The sequence below is a fragment of the Podarcis cretensis genome (genome assembly GCF_951804945.1).
Source record: "Podarcis cretensis genome assembly, chromosome: 1".
Classification (NCBI taxonomy): Eukaryota; Metazoa; Chordata; class Lepidosauria; order Squamata; family Lacertidae; genus Podarcis; species Podarcis cretensis.
Genome location: NC_137170.1, coordinates 107,332,235 through 107,356,038, shown reverse-complemented (window position 1 = coordinate 107,356,038; position 23,804 = coordinate 107,332,235). Strand labels below are relative to the sequence as shown.

Genomic DNA, 23,804 nt, shown 5'->3' with positions numbered 1-23,804 from the left:
GGAGTACAAGGTCCAAACTCTAGCCCAGTGGTGGAGAACCTCTCCCCAGAGACCACACAGCCCAAAGCTATGTTCCACACTATCCATGAATGCCAGGTTGGAATGTGTCATTGAACTGCGGTAATTCTTCTCGCTTGCCTGGATGGAGAGATGTGAAAATCTGTAGAAGCCTCTGACCTTTGCATGGCTACTATACAAAGAATCACATCCATTGATCTGTCCACTTTTGCCCCTCAGCAACATTGGTATGCGGCATTTGGAAGTTTTGTCACAAGGGAATGCAGCCCTCAGACTTAAAAGTTCCCCAGTGATACTCTAGCTTCTCAGATTTTAGGAATGATATACTTGGTCATACTTGGCCAATGGTATACTTGGACCAAAGGAGTATGCTGGGCTTATACAATCGAAGCACAGCCCCTTTGCCAGTGGAGCCCAGCATCCAAACACCATGAGCCCCAGCAGTGCAGATTGCTGTCTAAATAAATTATTTGAAAGTAATCCCACTTGTTTCCATGAACCTTTCTTTTGAGTAAGTTCTATGACAATAACCGAAAATGCTCTCCTTGGGATAACGGAGTTCTTAACAAATATATACCATTTCAGTAATAGTGTAAATTCTATGCAATGGTTCTATGCAGCAAAGAATGCCTGCTTCATATGGATTTACACTTTTAGCTGGTCTCCCTGAAACATCTGCATACCTGTTACTATGGAAAGCTATGGACAGTAATGCATAATTACTAGGATCAACATAAGATTGCCTATTAGTGGCAAAAAGGTGTATTTGTTGCAGTTGCTGCTGCAAGGAGTGTACAAGATGTGATCCAACTGTCTTAGAGACTACATTCTGGATTTGTGTAGGGTTGACTCCAAAGCCTTTCCTTCTCCCAGCAAGGCAGAGTATTCCTTCTCCCAGATGGGCTACCTTCCCAGGTTAACGAGCCCCATCTGTCCTTCACTTCTCTCTACGGCACAAGTAGAAAGAAACTGTCTTCTTGCCTGTAAGACCCACTATTAGTCTCGTCCACTCAATCCACTGGAACCTGTAATCAGCTTGCAACCAATTTAGCTATGTAGACTGTATCCACATTCTTCATACTTTAATTTCTGAAATCACAGTGTTAACAAATAGCAAATAACATTTCACAAATACTTCTTTTAAAAAATATATGGGGGAAATCACCTGTTTTATGGGGACCGGGTCTCGGATAGGTGAATCTAAGATATGGAAAACGTCCTTTTAAAACATTTTAGAATTTTTTTTCTGTAGGCTTTTAAATATATTGCTGTCTTAAACTTTTCTCATACCCCTACAGTGTTTTATTGCTTTTAATTATCCCTTTTTCGGTTTACTGTAATAAATATGTTTACTCTACTTTGGGCAACCAGCTAAGGCTATTCATATAACTTCAGTTTTATTGCTTTATAAGCTAGACAAATTTAGTTTTGCAAATACATTTTACAAAGCAAAGTGATAATAATAGCAAATGCTCTTCTCATAAAATTGTGATAAAAGGTATAAAGGAACACCACTGTGTAAACAGCCTCATTTAAAACCTTTTCCAGTGTTTGTCCAGAAGCCCTGCAATGCACACAGAGCTCCCGACATGGTCTTTTCACAATCTGGATGTCAGAAAGAAGGTGCCACAAATGGTATGGGATATTCATAACTATTTAAACCATTCAGGAAGTCATACATATTTAAATAATACAGGAAATTCTAGCATGATTCATGTCTCTGAAATGAGAAGGTGACACTATTCAATCAAGTTATTCTGGAATAGATATGTGTATGAAGGGAAGTATATGGTCTCAAGTAAACCGTTTTAAGACCTGCACATTTGTTTATGATTATTATTATAATTATTATAAGGTAAGCTACTATTCTGGCCCCAACATTGGAGTGTTCAAAATGAAACGCTGAGCTAAAAGCAACAGTGAAATCAAGTCAGCTTTAAAGAATAGTGCGCAATGGAGTAAGGCCTAATGAGCTCCATGTTGCTGACTTCTGAGTAACCATGGTTTCAATTGCACCACACAACCAGCTGATAAAACATAGATACTCCCCGCCCCAGTATACCACAATACAACATAATATTCAAATGCTTTTAAGTCACCAGTGGAAAAAGCAGAGAAAGGAGAATAGTCAGAGTTCATTTGGAGGAGAGTTTTGAGGGACAGCACCACAACGGACAACTGCTCAGATGTAAGATATTGCAAACTGAATTCTGTGAAAGTAATTCATTTATTATACTACTAAAACTTGTTAGTCGCTTTATCTTGCTCAAGGGAACCTAAAGTGACTTACAACCAACCGCAGATACCTTAAAACCAAGGGAAGGAAACCACCCCAGTACATTAAAAACACCTGACCCACTTCTAAAAGGCCATAAAGCCCAAGGCCTGGTTATAGAGGAAAGTTTTTGCCTGGCACCAAAAGGTGATGGTGCTAGGCGAGACTCTATGGTGAGAGCATTCCACAAATGGGGAACCACAAAAGAAAGGTCTGTTCTTGTGGGTGTATTTAGTGAGTGGTTGTCATGTCCAACTCACATCTCGATTGTGTTACTGCAATGCACTCTGTGTGGGGCTGCCTTTGAAAAGTGCTTAGAAACTTCAGATGGTGCAGAATACTGTGGCAAGATGGGAGTTGGTTATCAGGAGGAGCTGCTGGGTTATCGTTTTTGGTGGTAATCGCACATGACCTTTAGCATCTAGCATCAATCCAATTTTGCCTTAACTGCTGGTCACTTGCACCTCTGCTACCTAGCACTGTCTGGGTGTTTTCTGTTCATACAACTGATGTCATTCTCTGTCACCTTGATTTGGGCTACACAGATACACTTCTCAAAGCCAAAATGATTTCACTAGTGTGCCAGATGTCACCTTTTCTCATTTGGAATTATACTTTTTATTGGACTTTTTATTTGACAAAATGTTCAGTTTAAAAGCTAATAATAACTATTATAGTGATTATAATGACATAATGCTACTCATTGTTTGTAAGGGCCTGTTGTACAGAATAACAATATATTCTCTCTAATCTACCATGCCATTGTCTTAAGTACTGGCTTTCTTTACTGTATTAGGGAACTAAACCAGATGATTAATGTTCATCTCCTTTTTGTATGTTCTTTTATTTTCTGTAGATTCTTTTTAACAAGGAAGAAAAGAATTGGTTCATTACGAAGTTATGGTGACAGACACTTTTTCTTGCTTTCATTAAGTTAATGGCCCTATTAAGATTTAACAGAGTCTATATACTAATAATGTCTATCCACGAACACATTCTAATTGCACTTAGGAAGACAAGTTTTGTTGCAAGCTATATGTTTACATTAACAATCATCCGATGCACCGCTTTATGAAAGTTATCTTAATTTTATGTGCTACTTCCCATGTTGACATATGCGCTAGCAATTCAGACTGAGTTTTAATAGTATATGAGAAGACAACTGCACAAACCATTTTCTGTATAGCGATATCTATGTTTAAATAGGTGTTAGGTTGTTGGTCGAGGAAAAACAAAAAAGAGGCAGAGAGAGAAATGGAATTGGCTTATAGTAAATATTCTTAAAAGGAGATTAGGGTTGGAGGGATGCACACTATAAGGTTAAAAAAAACCCACCTCTCTCTTTTCCCTGCAATATATAGGGATGTTTCCAATTGATTGACAAGCTGAAGAGCAGGGGTCCTTTACCATTAAAAAAACCCACCTTAATAGGGATGTTTCAGAAGAAGAAAAAGGGAAAGCAACAGCTATTCCTTTTCCTATTTTCCATACTTCTTCTACTCTTTATATCAGAGATAACCAACATGGGGCCCTTCTGATGTGGATGGGAACTATAATTGAAGAACAGCTGGAGAGCACCATGTTGGCTACCCCTGCTGCCTTTTTCAGACTTGCTGGAGGCATGAACAGGAACATGCCTATTAAGTCTGGAGAAACACAGTAAAATTTTATTTTAGTTTTTTTAAAAAATGTATTTATATCTATGCCACTCTTCCAAAGTTGGAATATTTTGTTAAGGATCCTCTTTGTAGCCTGTGAGCTTCATGGCTCAGCCAGGATTTGAACAGGAGTCTCCCAGATCATAGTCCAACACTCTAACCACTACACCACACTGATCACAAGTGAACGAAAATATGACCTAGAATACTGACAAATACTTTGTTACATTCATAAATAGTAGTATGGCATTTTAGCTTTCACTTTTTGTTTCTAGATTACCATTTTTTACATGAGGACCCTAGAACTTATTCTTTTTCTGTCTTTTGTTTTATTGTTGACAAGCATTTTTCCTACTGAAAAGGCATAGCTGTCAACATTTCCCTTTTTTTAAGGGAAATTCCCTTATTCCGAATAGGATTCCTTGCAAGAAAAGGGAAAAGTTGACAGCTATGAAAAGGGCATCCAAATTGCCAACATATAAATGATTAAATACAAATTATTGCATTCAATGAGGTAGAACTTTTGGCTTCAGAACAGAAGATCTTGTTGAAATTGCAGTAGCCCGTGCACAGCGGAATGATGAGGAGTACGTGCCACATACTCTATATTACTTTATTTACACTTCAAAGCTGGTAGATTACAGAAAAACATCTTGCCTCTGCCGGAGCAGAGAAAGCATCCTCTCTCCTCTAAAGCACGGAGAGAAACTGTGAAAAACAGGAAACCAGTGTACGTCACATCCAGTCTCCTTTCCCGTGAGAAACTCCAACAGCACAGACTGTGGAATGTAAACACCTGTCTCGTGACAAGCACTTCGCTGCACAGTGAAGAGAGCAGAAACCAACAGATCTATGACTATGCACAAGGCTAAAACACAAATGTAATTGCTTTAGCCTCAGCTAAGATAGGAGACTATTTAAGCTTTCATCTTAGCTAATGAAGAAGTGCAGCATTTTAATCCCAGGAGCACGAGAATGCCTCAGAAAGGCTGAGTTGCACAACTATTTCAAGCCAGCTTTTATGTCACATTACCTAATTAGTGTATGCTGGTTTGCTACCCCGAGTACTCCCCACATTACAAATACCTACACTTTTTGAACATGCTGGGTTTCTCTGAGCCTGCAGGAACAGTTTAGATTCTGCCGTTCTGCTTTTGTCTAACAATGAGTGGAGTAGAATTAAATTCATAATGTTTATGGTCTACAGGCTTATTTCTCAATTCTAGTAAAACGAAGCATGAACATGATTCCTTTTCACATGGAAACACATGACATGATCCCTGTGTATTGTCAGAAATGAGCTGCCATTTGGTGTTACGTTACGCTTCCATGGCAGCCATTCTGTGAAATGCTATCTCCCACAGCAACGTTTTGTGACGTGTTATGTCCCCATGGCAGCCATTTTGAGAGTGGCACTTGCAGCACTTTTGCAAAAATTCGAAAAAATGTGGCCAGTGGCAGTAAAATGCTGGCGACTGCGGTATCAGATTGTTGTTGCTGTTGTGTTATTACTTTTAAGCTAAAGGAATTGATGCTTTCCCATTCATACCAACCCCTGAATAGGTCCCATCTTTGCAACATGCACTGGTGGTTTGAACTACTAAGGTCAGCAGTATATAATTAGGGCAGTTTGAAAATGTGGTGTTTGGCTCTGACTCATACTGGATTCATTCAACCAACCCGTTGTCTCCTGCTCCCAACCAAGTTTACTCTTGGCGGTGATGGGGAAACGGCAGTGGAGATGGCTGGGCAGTCCTTACAGACTGCATCCTGAATGCATGCTTCAAGTGCCCTTTGCTGCTACAAAAGAAGGGAGTTGCAGTTTTCAGTGCCACCCTGCTTCAATTTATTGAACTGTAAAAAAGAGCAAATTTCAAAGAGGACTGAGCAGTTTACCCATCACTAGCTGGGGCCAACTTTCAAATTGCAGACAGTATTGTTTGAAAATCACAAAAAACCCTTTCAGAAAATGTTGTTTTAAGGAACGTTTACAGAGCACACATGCAACAACTTCCCTTGTAGTAAAACTGGTGCATAGCCCAAAAGGACAGGCAGATGCCACAGTTGCCTTATACCACATGCTGTTTCTGTTATGTCAGCACTTGTCATCCTGTGCAAAATGACATCTATATATAACTTTGTACATTGGGATGCCAAAATATATTACGTTATGTCTGAGCATGTTCAATATGACCACTGAATGTTGGCTGACTGGTAGAAGGCTGGATTGGAAAGCAAGGGAGAATGGGCTTTTTATTCATCTTGCTTTTTATAGCCCTGTTTTTAACATAGAATTATTATTATTATTTACTGACAATCTTAATGTATATTTTATGCTCTTTGTAAACTGTTTTGAAATTTTATACACAGTTAAATGGGTTACAAATTTTGTTAAATAAAATAAAATCATAGGAAGAGTCTGTGGCTGACAGGCTGGAATCTTGAACTGAAACATTCCACTTTGTCATGCTTTTCTGTAGATCCCACTTGTAAACCATTATAAGGAAATAAAATCTTGAAAATCTCGAGGTACCAATATGACACTGGAGGGAAATTCCTGGCACCGAGTTTACAATATTTTCTGACTGATGTTATATTTAGAAGCAAAGATTATGGTCATTGTTGGATACTGACTTTTATGCTACAGCTCTAAAATGTATTTCGGTTGCTCCCATAAGTAAAAGTGTCTCGAGTATTTTGAACATATATACTGGTAATTGACATAGTATGTCAAACACGGAATCCATTTACACAGTTCCATAAGAAAACAGCAAGTGTATGTATGTATGTTGTTATAAATAAATAAATATAATAATTTTATTATTTATACCTCGCCCATCTGGCCAGGTTTCCCCAGCGACTCTAGGAGGCTCCCAACAGAGGACTAAAAACAGAAGTAAAACTTCAAGCATTAAAAACATCCCTAAACAGTTAAGAGATGCAACAGAAATGTATTTTCTTACTAATAAGAAGTGGGAGAAAAATATCTGAATACAGTGGTACCTCGGGTTAAGAATTTAATTTGTTCTGGAGGTTCGTTCTTAACCTGAAACTGTTCTTAACCTGATGCACCATTTTACGTAATGGGGCCTCCCACTGCCGGAGCACGTTTTCTGTTCTGATCCTGAAACAAAGTTCTTAACCCAAGGTACTATTTCTGGGTTAGCTGAGTCTGTAACTTGAAGCGTATGTAACCTGAAGTGTCTGTAACCTGAGGTACCACTGTCTTTCTTTTTCATAACTGAATACAGAAATGCACACAGGGTGTTATCCAAACTATGTCAGACTCAGAGCAGACCTCTTGAACTCAATTGAGCAAGGTTCTATGAGTTCATTGATTTCAATGGGTGTGCTCTGAGTATCTAATACTGGATATCACCCATGGTTAAACCAGAATTCTCAGTCTGTGAAGGCTTATGCAAAACCTTAAAAAAATTGAATCTTATGATTTTCAAGGCTCCAGTGTATCCTTTCGGGATTTAAAACAAAAACATGAATGTTGGCATGGTGGTGGTTGCTAATATAAGGTAGATAAGTAATAAGATGAACTCCTTTTGGAATTTACAAACCCTTTCTGCGATACGATTCTGAAAAGTCGACAAAGAGAGAGAATGCTTAATAATCAGGAATTAGGCTTTCACTGCTTCTGAACTTTTGAGAATGATTTAGTATTTGCTATGAGGCAAATATCTTTGCTTTTTAACTCAAAAGAAACAGGAGCACAAAAGCAGGAGAAAATATTTCCATTTATCAACTTATTACACATCCTGTAGACAAATGGACAGTGGCAATATCTTGGGTTTTTCATTGGGCAAAATCACTGGGTTGGGTGCCCTAGGAGAGATATAACTGTAATGAATATGTGCTTCATTTATTGTGGTATTAATTCTTGATTCCTGTTAGATATAGTAAAAAGCATCTTGGCTCCATTCTGGACAGCTAATCCTCCTGTTGGCTTTATTTATCTGTCTGTAAGCAGTGTTGCAGGAGCTGTGAAAATGCAGATTTCCACAGGCTGTCTAAACTAGCTATGGCTTCTTACAGAGAAGTCTCTTTTCACCTATAAGTACCCTTTAGTACTGAGCCATTGCACCACTAGCTGATAAGCACTTCCTTTTGAGGGTATTAATCATTTTTATTTTCATAGCCAAATGTACCAAAAGCATCCAGAAGCTCAGGGCAGTGTGGATAAAAATATGACTTCCTTCACATTATCACATGAGGGCAGCCATTTTCCCCCTCGTGCTATCTCTGGAACTAATGTTACATTATTTCGGTCCCCAGTATATAAATAAATATCTAAAATGATTAAATCACTTGTTCAGGCCACCCCCCACAGCTATCATTACTGAGTATGTGGATTGACAACAAGAAAGCTTATTGCCATGGAAACTTTTAGACACAGATGCTGGTTGTGGATAGGATTTCAATAGTCCACCAATGGATAACCTTGAAAAAACTACATTTTTATGGTATAAGAACTTGTGGACTTCAGCTGTTGTGGAAAACAATCACATATAAACTGTGTGTTTTCAGGGGTGGGGGCTGGGGTGGAGGATCCATAATGCTTTTACGTAACCTGGTGGGATTTTATTTCCTATGCTTCAGAACTGGATGCCCAACATTCACCACCCATGCCAGCTCAGGAAATATGGATGTCTTCATTTACATTTGTGTGCCACCATTTCCTTTCCTTATTATTTATTTGCTTTGTTATGCTACTGTACCTTTTGGTTTGTTAGTAATAACCACTATGTTACAAAGTCAAAAATATGCATAAATAATTACAAAAAAAAGAGGGGTGATTACATAATGCCATTTTACAGAGACACTTTCAGCCTCGTTTTTAAAGTATGTAGCAGGAGTGGTGCTTCCTAGCCTGTCAGAGAGGCTTTTGCCTTTAAAGAAGTTAAATGAAACAGAGTAACAAATACTGAGTTCAAATCTCGGGAACCATGGCCCAATAACATAAATAATCAACACTAATGGTCTGGCTGCACAACATGGCAAGTCAAGCTATGGTTTATCAGGACCATGCAAATATGTGGGCTCCTCTTGCTCCACTCCAATACTTTTTACTTCTGTGTTCACCAGTGCTAAGCCGAGGTTTGGTTATAGTGTAATATCTGAGCATGGGCCCATGGTAGCTAAGAATAAACCTTGGCTACAACCCATGGTGCATAACCATGAGTCTGGGTTCAAATGACATGTTAAGTCAAACCTTGGTTTAGCTCAGTGGAGTGCTGGAGTAAAAAAAAATACTGGGGAAGAGCAAAGTGGCTGTAAGCTCCTCATTTGCAACTATTTGTGAAGACGTCCTGGTACGCCATAGTTTGGTGAATGTGCTCTGCATACCAGGAAAAAAGGAAAAAGCAAAGCCTTCTGGCAGTTCCCTCACTGTGAGAAGTGAGGTTGCAGGGAACCAGGCAGAGGGTGGCGCCCGCCCTGTGGAACGCCCTCCTATTAGATGTCAAGGAAATAAACAACTATCTGACTTTTAGAAGACATCTGAAGGCAACCCTGTTAAGGGAAGTTTTTCGTGTTTTTATCATGTTTTTATCATGTTTTTAAAATTCTGTTGGGAGCTGCCCAGAGTGGCTGTGGAAACCCAGCCAGATGAGCAGGGTATAAATAAATTATTATTATTATTATTATTATTATTATTATTATTATTATTATTACTACTACTACTACTACTACTACTACTACTAAAGAGTGATTTTGCTCTGCACAAGCTTATCACTGTTTTCGAACTTAGCTCTAAATCTCCAAAGGGAACTTCACGAAAGCTTAAAAGGCCAAAGTAAGATATTAGTGTTAGATAAACCTATTAGCCATATATCTTTATGGATTGAAAAAGTTCCGTTAAAGCTTCTCTTAGGTAATAAATTCAAACAGTGACTTACATCACTGCAGCGTTCATTTTATATGCTAAATAGTATAATCTGTAATGCAATGTTCAAACTAGGGCTTTGCTGAAGGTTTGCCAGGTTTTTTAACCACTTATTTGCTGGTATCCACTGTCATTGTCTCCCCTCTCTGCAGTACCAAAGGCAAAATTTCCTCCTTCAAATGACTTCATCTTCTCCCTCCCCCACTGTCATCCCAGCCAAATGAATGAATGGGATGATGTCATGGTGCTATTTCACTGTGGACAAGTGAAGTGAATTAAGAGTGAGGGCAGTTCTTCCTATATCGATTACATGGATGAGCTCAGCCAATCCAATTGCTCTCATTATGCACGGGTGAACGCTTTTGCTCACTTTCCAATGCAATTCCTGAAAAGCTGCCCGAGGGAGGGTGCTGTTTTTTGATGCTGCTGAATACGTTTTGTGAAAAATGGCCCCTTTGAGCTCAGCCCTACTTCTAACTGCCTTGTAATATATTTTTTGTACACCGAGATTGGAAAGTTACAGTTCTTGAGTTGCGACAACAGTGTTATGCTACTACGCTAGTGCTCAGCAAAATATTACTTCAGTGAGTTGTAGTTGAGACCTCTCACAAGATAGGAGATGAAAATGTCTCCTGTCATGATCTCATACTTAGGATGCTCACCGAATTGTATTAACACTGAATGCAATTCAAATATTAAATTAACTGCTGCCTTTAGGGAACAACTGCTTGCCATTTTCAGACAGTAATGCTATCTTTACTTGGAAGACAGGTGCTTTCAGTACTCTGCCATTATCTGTGCATCTATAGTTTATTACACAACCGCAGATGGAAGTTAAATGTTAAAAAACCATTTCTCAGTAACTTGATGCGTTTCTTCATTCCTATAAACAAATCATTTTGCTCCAGTTTTGGTTTGCTCTATAAGACGCAGAAAATATAGAGGAGCCTTCAGGACCAGCTTCCGTTTGGAGGAAAGAACACTTGAAGACTTGCAAAGTCTTTGTAATCATCAGAGCCACAGCAATCATAAGGACACACCAAGGTAATACGCCTGGGAGGCCAACTCCAGAACAGCCTCTCTCACGGAGAAAGTGAGAAGGCAGGAAGAGGTGGGAGGGGCTCGCACTCAGAACACTGATTGCTTTCAGTACAGTCTGCATCCAACAAGCAAACCCCCTTCTTTTGCTTGCACCCCTCTGCTGCTCTCCTTGCCACTTGTCTATCACTCCCCCTTGCTGCAAAACCTTGCTGCAAGAGTAAGGGAAGGTAAAGGTAAAGGGACCCCTGACCATTAGGTCCAGTCGTGACCGACTCTGGGCTTGTGGCGCTCATCTCGCTTTACTGTCCGAGGGAGCCGGCGTACAGCTTCCGGGTCATGTGGCCAGCATGACTAAGCCGCTTCTGGCGAACCAAAGCAGCGCATGGAAACGCCGTTTACTTTCCCGCTGGAGCGATACCTATTTATCTCCTTGCACTTTGAGGTGCTTTCAAACTGCTAGGTTGGCAGGAGCAGGGACCGAGCAACGGGAGCTCACCCCATCGTGAGAATTCGAACTGCCGACCTTCTGATCAGCAAGTCCTAGGCTCTGTGGTTTAACCCACAGCGCCACCCGCATTCCTGCCGCAAGAGTACTGCTTGCCAAAAAGAGCTTTTTTGTCCACTGCACCATTGCGTGTGTGTCTCACCCTCTCTCTTTTCCCCATTAGCTGTCATGGTGGGATTATAATCCATACATCTGGCGCAGAGCATCCTGCATAATCCTATATGCATTTACTCAGGAGTAAAACCCCACAAAGCTAAAAGGGGCTTACTGCTTCCAGGTATGTAAGTTATATGATTGCAGTGCCCTGTACTCATATGTACTACTATTACTACTACTACTATTATTATTATTATTTGGGGAGGGCAAAACTTTTTTGCCCTGGGGTGGCAGATGTTATAAATATACCACTGGGCCTTTGGTTGACAAAGTTCCCACACCTGATCTAATCACTAATATACCAACAAAACTGGAGAGAAAGTGTTGTTATCTGGAAGCAAGCTCAGATGAGCCAACTGCTGTGTCTCACCCAGCAGGCTTTCCCAGGATCATTCTTGCTTGCCTCTTGGCTGTCTCTAAGCCTGCCCTAGATTAGTAAACCACCCTGGGTCCAGGCTTCAGATCCTTTACATTGCTGACATGGAGCCTTCCAAAGTTGTTCTTCAGCCAACCTACACTCCTCCACTCTCGGTGAAACAGTGCAATGAGCACAACTAATCAAGATTAGTGTATTTGTGTTCCACTCCCAACATTCCATGTGCTCCAAGACACAAAGCCCAGCAGGGCAACCTCTGGTTTGCAGAGGTATAAAATATATATATATGGGGGAAGCAGTCCATCTCAGAGCATGACACTTTTAAGCTCATGGTTGTTGAGCCCCACGTTAAGCAAAAGATTCCAGCATTACAGAAAGTTGGACTAGTTGATCCTTATGATCCCTTCCAACTCTACAATTCTATGATTCTATTAGAAGTGTGCTCAGTGCCCACAAGATGCTGGCTGTTGAATGAAAAGAAAAGGGGGTACCTGAAAACTTGATAGAAGTGGGAATGGAATAGAGTGGCTGGAAAAGAGGGATGGAATAATAATAATAATAATAATAATAATAATAATAATAATAATAATTTATTTATACCCCGCCCTTCTGGCTGGGCCTCCCCAGCCACTCTGGGCGGCTTCCATAGAAAGCAAAAATACAGTAAATATCACACGTTAAAAACTTCCCTGAACAGGGCTGCCTTAAGATGTCTTCTGAATGTCAGGTAGTTGTTTATCGCTTTGACATCTGCTGGAAGGGCGTTCCACAGGGCGGGCGCCACTACCGAGAAGGCCCTCTGCCTGGTTCCCTGTAGCTTTACTTCTCGCAATGAGGGAACCGCCAGAAGGCCCTCGGTGCTAGACCTCAGGGTCCAGGCAGAATGATGGGGGTGGAGACGCTCCTTCAGGTATACTGGACCAAGGCCGTTTAGGGCTTTAAAGGTCAGCACTCTTTAAAGAAGAGACACACATATATATGAAAAGTCTGGAGAGAACCATACATGATTATTTTTATTGGCTATTTCTTGGTTCATACTTACAAGTATTTCCCCAGTGACAGGAATTAGAGCTGTCTATAGAAATCAATAGAGAAATCCCAAGATTTGAAGGGAGTTGAAACTCGGCACTAGAGTGTCCACTCAACTCCTAACCCCCACAAAAAACCTCCCCCAGAACAGCCCAATAAGGAATGGGCATCCTCAGGGGGCATGGAATGTGGTCTGACTATTCGGTCAAAAAGAAGAAAGGAAGGTCGGGGAGGGGGTTTGCCTACATGTGCAGTCTGTAGGCCAACTGTACACGGGCTATGTATATAGACTACGTCAAAAGATCTGGGTGGGAAACTAAATTATTCAAAGACATATGCACACTTCTGAAATCTCCCATGTATTTTGGATCGACATCTTCTGCGAGTTGTCTACACCACCTTGTCTCCACTGTGTCGGAGATAGTGTAACAGTTCCTACTGCTTCCCATGACATTAGAGTGATGAGCAAAGGGAGAATGCATGGCCTTAATGGATTAGAACCAATATAATTTTCACATAGGTTGAGTGAAAATCACCCATTCCACATGCATCTTTTCTGGGTGCAGTGGATGATTGACTGTGGAATATAGATAAATGGGTCTATTCTGTTTGGATGCAGCTGCGATCCTTGTATGAATTTCATAAGGCAAGAGACAGAAGAGTTATTATTGCTTCTGTAAGAGATCCTGAAAATGTGAAAATGCATCAGAGGGTCTTCTAATGGCTTTGAGAAATATGGAGAAAGGAAAGGGGCTATGAAGGGTGATTTGCACTTGTCACTTCATAACTTGGAGGCGTGGAACGGCTATAGCATAAATCATTATGAAACAAATCACTATGGATCATTGCTTCTTATCACCTGAAGCCAAGGCACCAGAATTGGAGCAAAGAGAGGAGGTAATAAGGGACAGAGATCCCTGATGACCCCAGAATGTGATGATTTAGCTGCCTGAATGTGTGAACTTTCCCTAAATATTATGGCAACAAGCACAGAAAATGTCAAGCATATTTTGCTTCCTTTCTTTTTTTACGGAAATAGTGCATCATACTGAGAGGAAACACAAAAGGCTTTGTTCTACTATTTTTATATTTAAATGTTTAGGGCATGGCAGCACACATCATTGTTGTTATGTGGCAAAGTGTGGGATGCATGCTAAAAATTGAATGTTCTTCTGTTTGCTTGGCTCTTTGCAGTACAAACACTTGAAAGCACCTGAATTTTATTATTTATTTATTTTATAGATTATTTATATGCCGCCCATTGCACACCACATGGTGGTTTACAACAAAAACAAGATAGAAACAATATATAAATACACAAAGCAATGGATCAGAACAACTCATAAGTAGCAATTTATAGCAAGAGCGGCTAAATCAATTTATCTATTCAAGTCTCTCCTGCTCCCAGCAGGTATATCTTAAACAAGTCACTTGAAACTATGAAAAGATGGGGCCAAATGCACCTCAGTAGGGGAGGAGTTCTGTATGCAAGGAGCCACCAAAAGAAGTCCCTTCCCTGGGCCCTCACACCACATACTTCATTCTGAGTAGGGGCCAACAAGAATTTAGCAAATGGCTTCAGATGGCAGAGGTGAGCTTTTAAAAAGTCTGAATGGAAGTGAAAGGGATGGAGTGTACCAGATGAGTTCTCCCTCAATGGTGTCCCAGATTTTGGGTTGTTTCCTTTGTCACATAGAACTCAATGGAAGCCACTGAGAATCAAGCTACTATGTCCTATAAAAAAAGGTAAAGGACCCCTGGATGGTTAAGTCCAGTCAAAGGTGATTATGGGGTGCAGTGCTCATCTCGCTTTCAGGTCGAGGGAGCCAGTGTTTGTTCACATACAGCTTTCCAGGTCATGACTAGCATGACTAAACTGCTTCTGGCACAAGGGAACACCGTGACAGAAAACAGAGCACACGGAAATGCCGTTTACCTTCTCACCGTAGTGGTACCTATTTATCTATTTGCACTGGTGTGCTTTCGAATGGCTTGGTTGGCAGGAGCTGGGACAGAGAAACGGGAGCTCACCCCGTCACACGGATTACCTCCCCCTGTTCATGTGACTGTTGCCATTTTGGCTACATAAGTGAAAGGCCTAAAAAGGTGAATTTGAATATTTAGATCACCTCTTTCCTCCAAGAAGCTCATCCTATATCCCCCCTCCAGTTTATCTGCCCAACAAATCTAAAGACTAAAACTGAAAGATAGTGACTGGACCCAGATCACCTGAACGAGTTTCATTGTTGGGTGGGGATTTGAAATTGGGCTGCCACTGTTCTAGTCTGACACGCACGCCACAAAACCACACAGGTAGCTGAGCTGAAGCTCTCTGAATTGCAAACTTACTTGCAAAAGTTGCTTGCAAAAATATGGTCTCTATTTCTGTTCAGTCCAGTCCTAATTTGAATTCCTACAGAGGAGCCTATGTAGCAGTATCTCCAACCTTACTGGAATATATACTAATAATAAACAAATGTAACAAATTGAATATATCCCCAACACAAAAACAGACAAAAGATCGGGATTCCTTTGCTTTCCTTAAATATATCTAGATGCAAAAAAATGCATGAATCCACAATAGCAACATTTAAAATCTAACCATGCAGAGTTCTCATTCCTTACTTGGCTGTTTTTGAATGCTGCAGAGAAAACTGGAGCTTTTGTTTTGTTCCTCAATTTAGATGCTTTGTTTCTGCACCATTACTATAAATACTTTTACTGCGCGTTTAGATTGTGTTGTTCTCCCTGGAACAATTTCATTTTGTGAAAATATAGTCCCTCCTTTTTTTTGGGGGGGGGGAGTGTATTTTCTTCAGTCATTAACTTTGACTCATTATCATAATCTGGGATAGTATAGTTAGTAAGACTTAATATTATTATTGTATGCAGCAATGCAAAAATGGAGATCTTGAAATGTCACATAAATGGTAAGCAGGATCTTCACATTTATGCTCACTCAACAAAGGGGGGGTATATTAAATGAATTACAATTGTTTGGTGTTTTGTGTTTTTGAAATATCTGCTTTTAAACGAATGAATGAATGAATGAATGAATGAGGTAAGTGGGGGCGAAGCAGAGATCCCAAGCAATGCAGAGCCATACTGGTGGTTTACTGGGAAGAAACTTCAGTAATGGTCCATCATTATCCCTCTATCTATGCCAGCAATGCCTACAAGGGTAGTCTGTTTCTAGCCCTGAAGGCCCAGTATTAAAATACAGTATGTATTCTGAACACCGAAAGTGGAAATTATTATATATGCTGTAGTATGACAATGATGGGACGCGGGTGGCACTATGGTCTAAACCACAGAGCCTAGGGCTTGCCGATCAGAAGGTCAGTGGTTCGAATCCCCACGACGGGGTGAGCTCCCGTTGCTCGGTCCCTGCTCCTGCCAACCTAGCAGTTCGAAAGCACGTCAAAGTGCAAGTAGATAAATAAGTGCCGCTCCGGCGGGAAAGTAAACGGTGTTTCCATGTGCTGCTCTGGTTCGCCAGAAGTGGCTTAGTCATGCTGGCCACATGACCCGGAAGCTGTACGCCGGCTCTCTCAGTCAGTAAAGGGAGATGAGCACCGCAACCCCAGAGTCGTCTACAACTGGACCTAACAGTCAGGGGTCCCTTTACCCTTTATGACAATGATATTTGCCTTGTTCATATATGTGAATGTGCATAATAAAGGCTATTTTCACTGAAACAAAGCATACAGCACCATACTAGTGATATAAGCAGATACAGGATATTGCTCTAGTGCTGCCGTAGATGCACAGACTGGAGTCATGATCCCCATAATGTTGGGTATGTACCGCGTGGCAGCAGAATGCCAAGTAAGGATGTGAACAGGAATAATAATAATATTATAATAATTTATTATTTATACCCTGCCCATCTGGCTGAGTTTCCCCAGCCACTCTGGGCGGCTCCCAATCAAGTGTTAAAAACAATACAGTATTAAATATTAAAAATTTCCCTAAACAGGGCTGCCTTCAGATGTCTTTTAAAGATAAGATAGCTGCTTATTTCCTTCACATCTGAAGGGAGGGTGTTCCACAGGGCGGGTGCCACTACCGAGAAGGCCCTCTGTCTGGTTCCCTGTAACCTTACTTCTCGCAATGAGGGAACCGCCATAAGGCCCTTGGCGGTGGATCTCAGTATCTGGGCTAAACGGTGGGGGTGGAGACACTCCGTCAGGTCTGGAGAATGGCTGGAGAAAGGGCTTGACTCCCACAGGAAGCTCATATTGACAGTGTCTGTGGACAACTGTTTGTCCAGCTAATTCAATTTTGTCAATGCTGACTGACAATCCTAGATTACGATAATGGGTCAAAGTTAATGACTAAAGAAAAAGTACACCAAAAAAAGAGGAGCGGCTATAATGAATTTGATCAATATATAGGCTGCCACCACTGTATTTTCACAAAATGAAATGGCTCCAGAGAACAGAATCTGTCGGCCACCATTGTGCCATGCTATCCAACAGCACAGGTCAATATGCTTTATATATCACATCCAGATTTGCCAAAGAAATTATTCTGACTCTTCTAAGAAGCTGCCTTGTGAGTATATTGAGTATGAGATTTGACCAGAGAAGTAAGGAAGAGCTGCTCATATATGCACTGTAGCTACTTCCTTCCAAGCAGCACCAATAGATATATCACTGCAGTGTAAGGATGCACTTTCAAGCACATTTCCCTATAAAATATATTTGAAATCAGTTGGCATTGCTTTCATGTACTTGTACAGTGGTGCCCCGCAAGACGAACACCTCGCAAGACGGAAAACCCGCTAGATGAAAGGGTTTTCCGTTTTGGAGGCGCTTCGCTAAATGAATTTCTCTATGGGGTTGCTTCGCAAGACGAAAAAATATTGCGAGTTCCCACGGGTTTTTTTCGCTCCCCCCCCCTTTCCTAAGCCGCTAAGCTGCTTATCAGCTGTTCCGCTGATAAGCCGCTTAACAGCTGATCGCTAAAAGCCGCTAGACCGCTAAGAGCGCTAATCCGCTAAGCTGTCAATGGGCTTGCTTTGCAAGACGAAAAAACCGCTAGACGAAGAGAATCGCGGAACAGATTCTTTTCATCTTGCGAGGCACCACTGTACTCAGCTTTGAAACTGAAGTTATTTAGAATTTATAATAAGAAGGGCTGGAGAAGGGCTGGAGTTAATGTCAAAACAAAATCCATCACGTTTACAAATTTGCAGAGTAAAAACCTGAATTGCAACTAGAGCCAGGAACTTGTATTTGAAGCTGACTGATGTGGCTGTCAATTTTTATTATTGGCATTGTATGCGCTTGTGTGTTGATATAGGTAAGTGAGGAGAATGCTAAGAATAGCACAGAACACGGGCAGCCTCATGAACTGTATAAAATAAGCCACAGTATAAACATGGTGAAATGAATTTAGTTTTTTCATCAGAATGAACATACAACAAGTCTCGATCTTCCAGTGCCAGAAAAATCTTGACTAGTTGCACTAGGTGTCAACCCTACAATTCATGAAATAAAGGCTCAAACAAAAGAATGTGACACACTTAAGAAAACCCAAAATTCCATTTTGTGTAGCTTTGAATAGAACAACTGAGCAGAACATTCCACTAAGCAGCTTTGTTACCTAGTAACAGATATTGTAAAAACACACACACCCATATACTACAACCAGGGAGTAAGGAATTTTAAGGTATAACATGATCTGGAGAACTGTGTGTTTATTATGATAGAAATAACTGAAATAAATATGAGTACGAGAACAATTAAAATGTCAGCTGAGGAAAAATACAAGCCTCCTGCTTTCCCAAGAACACATGAGTGGATAAATGATAGTCACTGGAAACGGGTATTTAGAACGTGTGCAGTGGCAAGTTAATATTAAAATGCAAGAGAAGAACTGCAGATGTCCAGCAACCCACAGCTTCTTTCTAAAGGCATAATGCAAAGCCAATTATTTTACTATTATCATCCCTTGAAATGACCATAAATCCAACACCTGCAGAAATCCACAAAGCAAGCTCCTAGTCTCTCTCTCTCTCTCTCTCTCTCACACACACACAGAGAGAGAGAGAGAGAGAGAGAGAGAGAGTGCACATATGTACAATGTGCTAGTGTGCACCCTTCCTTCCAGTCTGCGATGGTCATTTTGGTGGCTAACAGAGGGTCATATATGAAGCAATGGTGGAGTGATTTAATGCAGAGAGTGTATCTATGTCGAAAGCGAATTTGACTTACTTGGATACAACCTAGAGTTTATTTTGTTAAGATCTGCACATGATACAGCTTGCTTTTACTGATGCATAAGCTTACTACTCAAATGGGGACAAGTTAAGATGCTGCAATATATATGGAATGTATTATCAAATGAAGTGCACATTGGTCACAATAGAAATAGGACCTCATAAGAATAGCACAATCCTTTTGCCTCTGTCATCCAAAACCTTTATGATGCAACCAACTTCTGCCTTTTAAATACGTTAGTCCCACATTTCCCCCTAGCTAAGAGATTTTGGTTTTTAGCAGTTGTTCTGTTAAAAAAAGAGGGGGGGGGGGAATTAAAAGAAATCCTATTCTATTTCCAGTCTTTGTCAGAACTGTGAAAGCTTTAGGCTTTGGGTTCTTGTAAGAAAGGTTTTCTCTGTAGATTCCACTGAATCACAGCCTCAGCAGTATTTTTCTTTTCTTTTTTTAACCTAGCATGCTATTTCTGAAAACGAGTGTGCATCTTCAAATAATTTTTTTCCCTGAAATGGAAAGATGCTATTCAAGGGAAATGTCTTCTTTTTAAAAAATGAAATGAAAAGTTTTCTTTTTAAAAATGAAATAAAATAGTGTTTTGAAATGAGGGGCAGTCTGATGATTTGTACAAAAAGTTTGAAGTCAGTACTGAACTGCACCTCAATTTGACTGCCAGTTTTATTTGTCATAAAACTGAAGGTTAAGCCCACCATTAATAGTTCAACATCAGCTTATTTCCACCAGAGTTCAGTCGCTTCTATCAGACAATGCTAAAAGCAGGAAAAAAGTTTTCAGAGGCAGATTTTGCCTAGTGGTACCATACTACTGAAGAGGGACTCTCAGATCTAAAAGCTAGGGTACTAATATGATATGCTTGCCTCCTATCGCATCGGGTTTCTGTTGGGCAGTGATAGGTAGGCAAATGGACATTTAGATGCTTCTCAGAAGGTGCTCTCCATGTGATTTCACTCATGCACATGGAGGGAACGTAACCCCCACATAAGTGGGGTGATGCCTGTATACATGGTTGAAGGCTGGCTGGTTGAAATCCCACAAGTTAAATACAAAGCCCACACTAGGAAATGGCCTTGCTCAGGAAGCAAGGCAGAGAGCTTAAAAGCTATTTTTCACAGTGGATTTCCCTAGAAGGGCAAAGAAGAACACAAGGGCACAGTGCCCATTTTTTTTCCGGCTCTCTAGCTCTCCTACTCTATCGCCACGCAACTCTCTCTAGTTGAAGATCCCAGCTCTGGGGCCACCCGGAGGACTCATGAGAAAGTGGCTACTGCCGCTGCACTACTCCACGTATCAGCTGTTAGGCGGGGAGGCGGAACAGCTTAAACAAAGCCCTGCTGCACCTCCGCCCTCACTGACATCCTCTTTGGGTTCTGGGGAGAGTCTCCTTGTGAGCCACAATGACTCTCCAGCTTTCCTCCTCCATTTCCTGATATGATTCGTTCTATTTATTTATTTATTTCCCAGTGTATATGTGATCACATTTAAGTGGGGGGGTGCGTGTAGTTGAAATCATGCAAGTTAAATGTACATAGGATACGATCATACTGTACTTGAAGAGAATGCTTGTGGGGGATAAACAAACAAACAAACCCTGATAAGATTTTGAGCTGAATATTTGTGCAGCCCTCATAAGCCTGTTATTGCTCTGGCCAGCTGTGTTACTTAGGGCTGAATTAAAAATCTGGCAGCTACAATTTCTCAGAGTAAATCAGCTTGGAGATTGCAAAGTAAAGGTAGCATATGAGGGAAGAGGGCACCAAAGCCCTTGCTCTCTGAATATATAAGGCTGCAAATCCCAGGGACAATTCAAAATAGCATTTGCTCAGAAGCCTTATATTTGTGTGCTTGCACAACTACGTATTTGATCCGCTCCCAAATCACAACAAAAGTATAAACAGACAATTTCAAATTAGCTCTCCATCATGCAAGGAAGTTTACAAAGCATTAAAAAACAAATAGCCTTTGTGGCTATCATTGAATTAAGCATACTTTTCAGATCAAGGTCTATTTCAGATTGGAAACACTTTGCTGATTTAGCTTGGAATAGTGTCCAGTCACCTTCTACTACAGAAAAGCCAAATTTGCACTAACTTTTGGTGCAAAACAACTGGATTTTGGGGGGTTTTTTTGAAGAGTTTTTGGTTTAAAAAAAATACTGTTTCAGTCCACACAATACTTAGTGGAACATTATGTCCAGGCATAGTGGAAACTAGCAATCACTCTGTCAGAAGGGAGAAATTAGATGTTAAAAATACTGTGCACTGAAAACAGAACATTTTAATTCTAGTGATAACAATCCTCATCAACACCAACAAATAAAGTTCTTGGCAGTTTTGAAGTAATCCAGTGAGTCTCTTTTTGAAGTCAGCCTGTGTTTTATGGAAATGTAACTTTTCCACTGATACTTTGACTGTGTCCTGTCAAAGTTACATGGATAACCCTCTACATAAATATATTTTTGTATTTTTGCAAAACAGTCCCCTCCAAACGTTTGGACATCTGAGAAGTTTGTATTTGCATTTTGGCAACATTAAAATGAACAAAAATAGTTGTCTTAAGAGTAAAATGGAATCTGTTTTTTCTGTGTTACCAGGAGAGCTTGTAGTAGTGATTTCAGTATCAGGCTTACATACTTGATAAGCAGAGACCAATGATAGTTACTGTAGTTACCATCTTTAAGAAAATGTACTTTAAAGTTTGCCTGGCAATAGCAGAGACTGCAAACACCTTCCACTGCCTGAGATGATTATGACATTACTGTTTACCTTCCCCAGCTACTGATTTGCAGCCTGACAAAATCCTGCCAGACCCTTCATGAGGTGAGCAATCTGCCACGGCTGAATACTTGATCAATCTTCCCACGGTTTCAGTTTTCAGTTAGCTTTAAACTACTTCTTAATGAAAACTATAATAGCTAGAACAATGACTCTTTTTGTCTTCTTCTATAGATATTAACTTGGCAACTATTGACAGCGCACTGGATCCTGACATTTAGAAAAAATCCCCTCTCTCCAAGCACGTCAACCATTTGCTCATGATTCACATTAGTCTTAATATGAGGCTACAAATGTGCTTTTGAGGTGACTGAAAAAGCTATGCATCAGATAGAACTAATACTTTTCTGTTAAGCACGTTTGTGTTCTGCAAACCTGCAGGAGTCAATGTGGTGCATGCCAGGTGTTGGTGACCTAGAACTTCCATCATTCCTGGCAACTGGCCACACCTCTGAGGCTGACTGGAGTCCACAATATCTGGGAGGGAGGGCACCACATTGACTATCCCTGTTGTAAACTGTCATGGGTAGAATGATGCTGTAATTGTTCCACATATTCACTGGTGCTTGTATCTTACTAGCCTAGAGAATATAAACAGAAACACAACTAAGAGGTATCCTGAATACCTTAAAGAAGATATAAAAGGGCCCCAAACTGCTAATTTTTTAACAATTGCTAATTGGGCAGAAACTTAGAGTTTCCCCTCATGAATATGTCTTCTAGCATGAATTGTTCAAAAGAAAACAAGTATGTCTTAATATATTACTGATATTTAATAAAGTATACCACCTTAAATATGAGAATCTTCTCCTTTACATACAGTAGGTTTTTATTACTGTAATTACTGTTGTGACTGACATAATATTTGAATATGATTTGCCTTCAAGTGAGTCAAGTTTACAAGGAAATAAGTTGAATTCACATAATGGAGTAAATAATTAGATGAATAATTTGATGAATCAGTAACACTATGACAGAACTATTAGGAAATGAAACCTACAATTATGAGTATTGCTTTTTGAACCAAGCCCTGCTTATTATTCAAAGGATAAAAATACTTATTTTGCATTTTCTGTGGTAGAACTTGAATGTGGATATATGTTGAATGAAGAATCGAATAAAACCAATTGGTTATAAACAAAATTCACCTACCTACCTACATATTTTAATTTGGAGAAAGGGAAAAAATTCCTGCCCTGCAAGGGGTTGGACTAGATCAGTGTTTCCCAACCTTGTGCCTCCATCTGTTTTTGAACTACAACTCCCATCATCCCTGACCAGTGGCAAGGGATGATGGGATATGTAGTCCAAAAACAGCTGGAGGCACAAGGTTGGGAAACACTGGACTAGATGTTCCTCAGGGTTCCTTCCAACTCTGATTCTGTACCTGATAGTATGTTGACAAATTTCTTTCTTCAGTTGCTACCCCCATAGACACTTCTTCATGGGATTATATGGATGACTGAACATTCCCCTTTGGTAATTCATTGAACTTAACGTTCAACCACGATTGAAGGCCATTTATGCATGCGAGCATACACTAAGAGTGAACTTACTTGGCTATTATTGCAGAGATCATAGCACTAAAAGTTAAAAGATAAGTATGTTCACAATGACCCCAATTTTAATGTCAACTTTCTTCATTCTTCCAATGGATTTTTCCATTTATTGATTTTTTAAAACTCTATTGGTTGAAGTGCTGGCTCAATGCGCCTAAATCTTCACTAGCTCCTAATCATTTATTAATAAATTATAACTACTACTTCTTCTTCTGAGAAGTCTGCAAAAAAAAGCGCCCATTTGCACAGTAACTTCTCCTTCATGCAACGGGACTTTC

At 40.3% G+C, this 23,804-nt stretch overlaps 1 protein-coding gene and 1 long non-coding RNA gene across 4 annotated transcripts in view; one reads left to right on the top strand and one right to left on the bottom strand.

Annotated features, from left to right (window-relative positions):
* Window positions 1-23,804, bottom strand: part of KCNJ3 (potassium inwardly rectifying channel subfamily J member 3) — a 113,777-nt gene that overhangs the window by 5,994 nt on the left and 83,979 nt on the right. The gene's annotated exons all lie outside the window — the stretch shown is intronic.
* On the top strand, window positions 18,503-22,839 carry LOC307220729. Its single transcript, XR_013841063.1, has 3 exons — window positions 18,503-18,627; window positions 21,968-22,012; window positions 22,142-22,839. It is a non-coding gene; the product is annotated as an uncharacterized lncRNA (long non-coding RNA).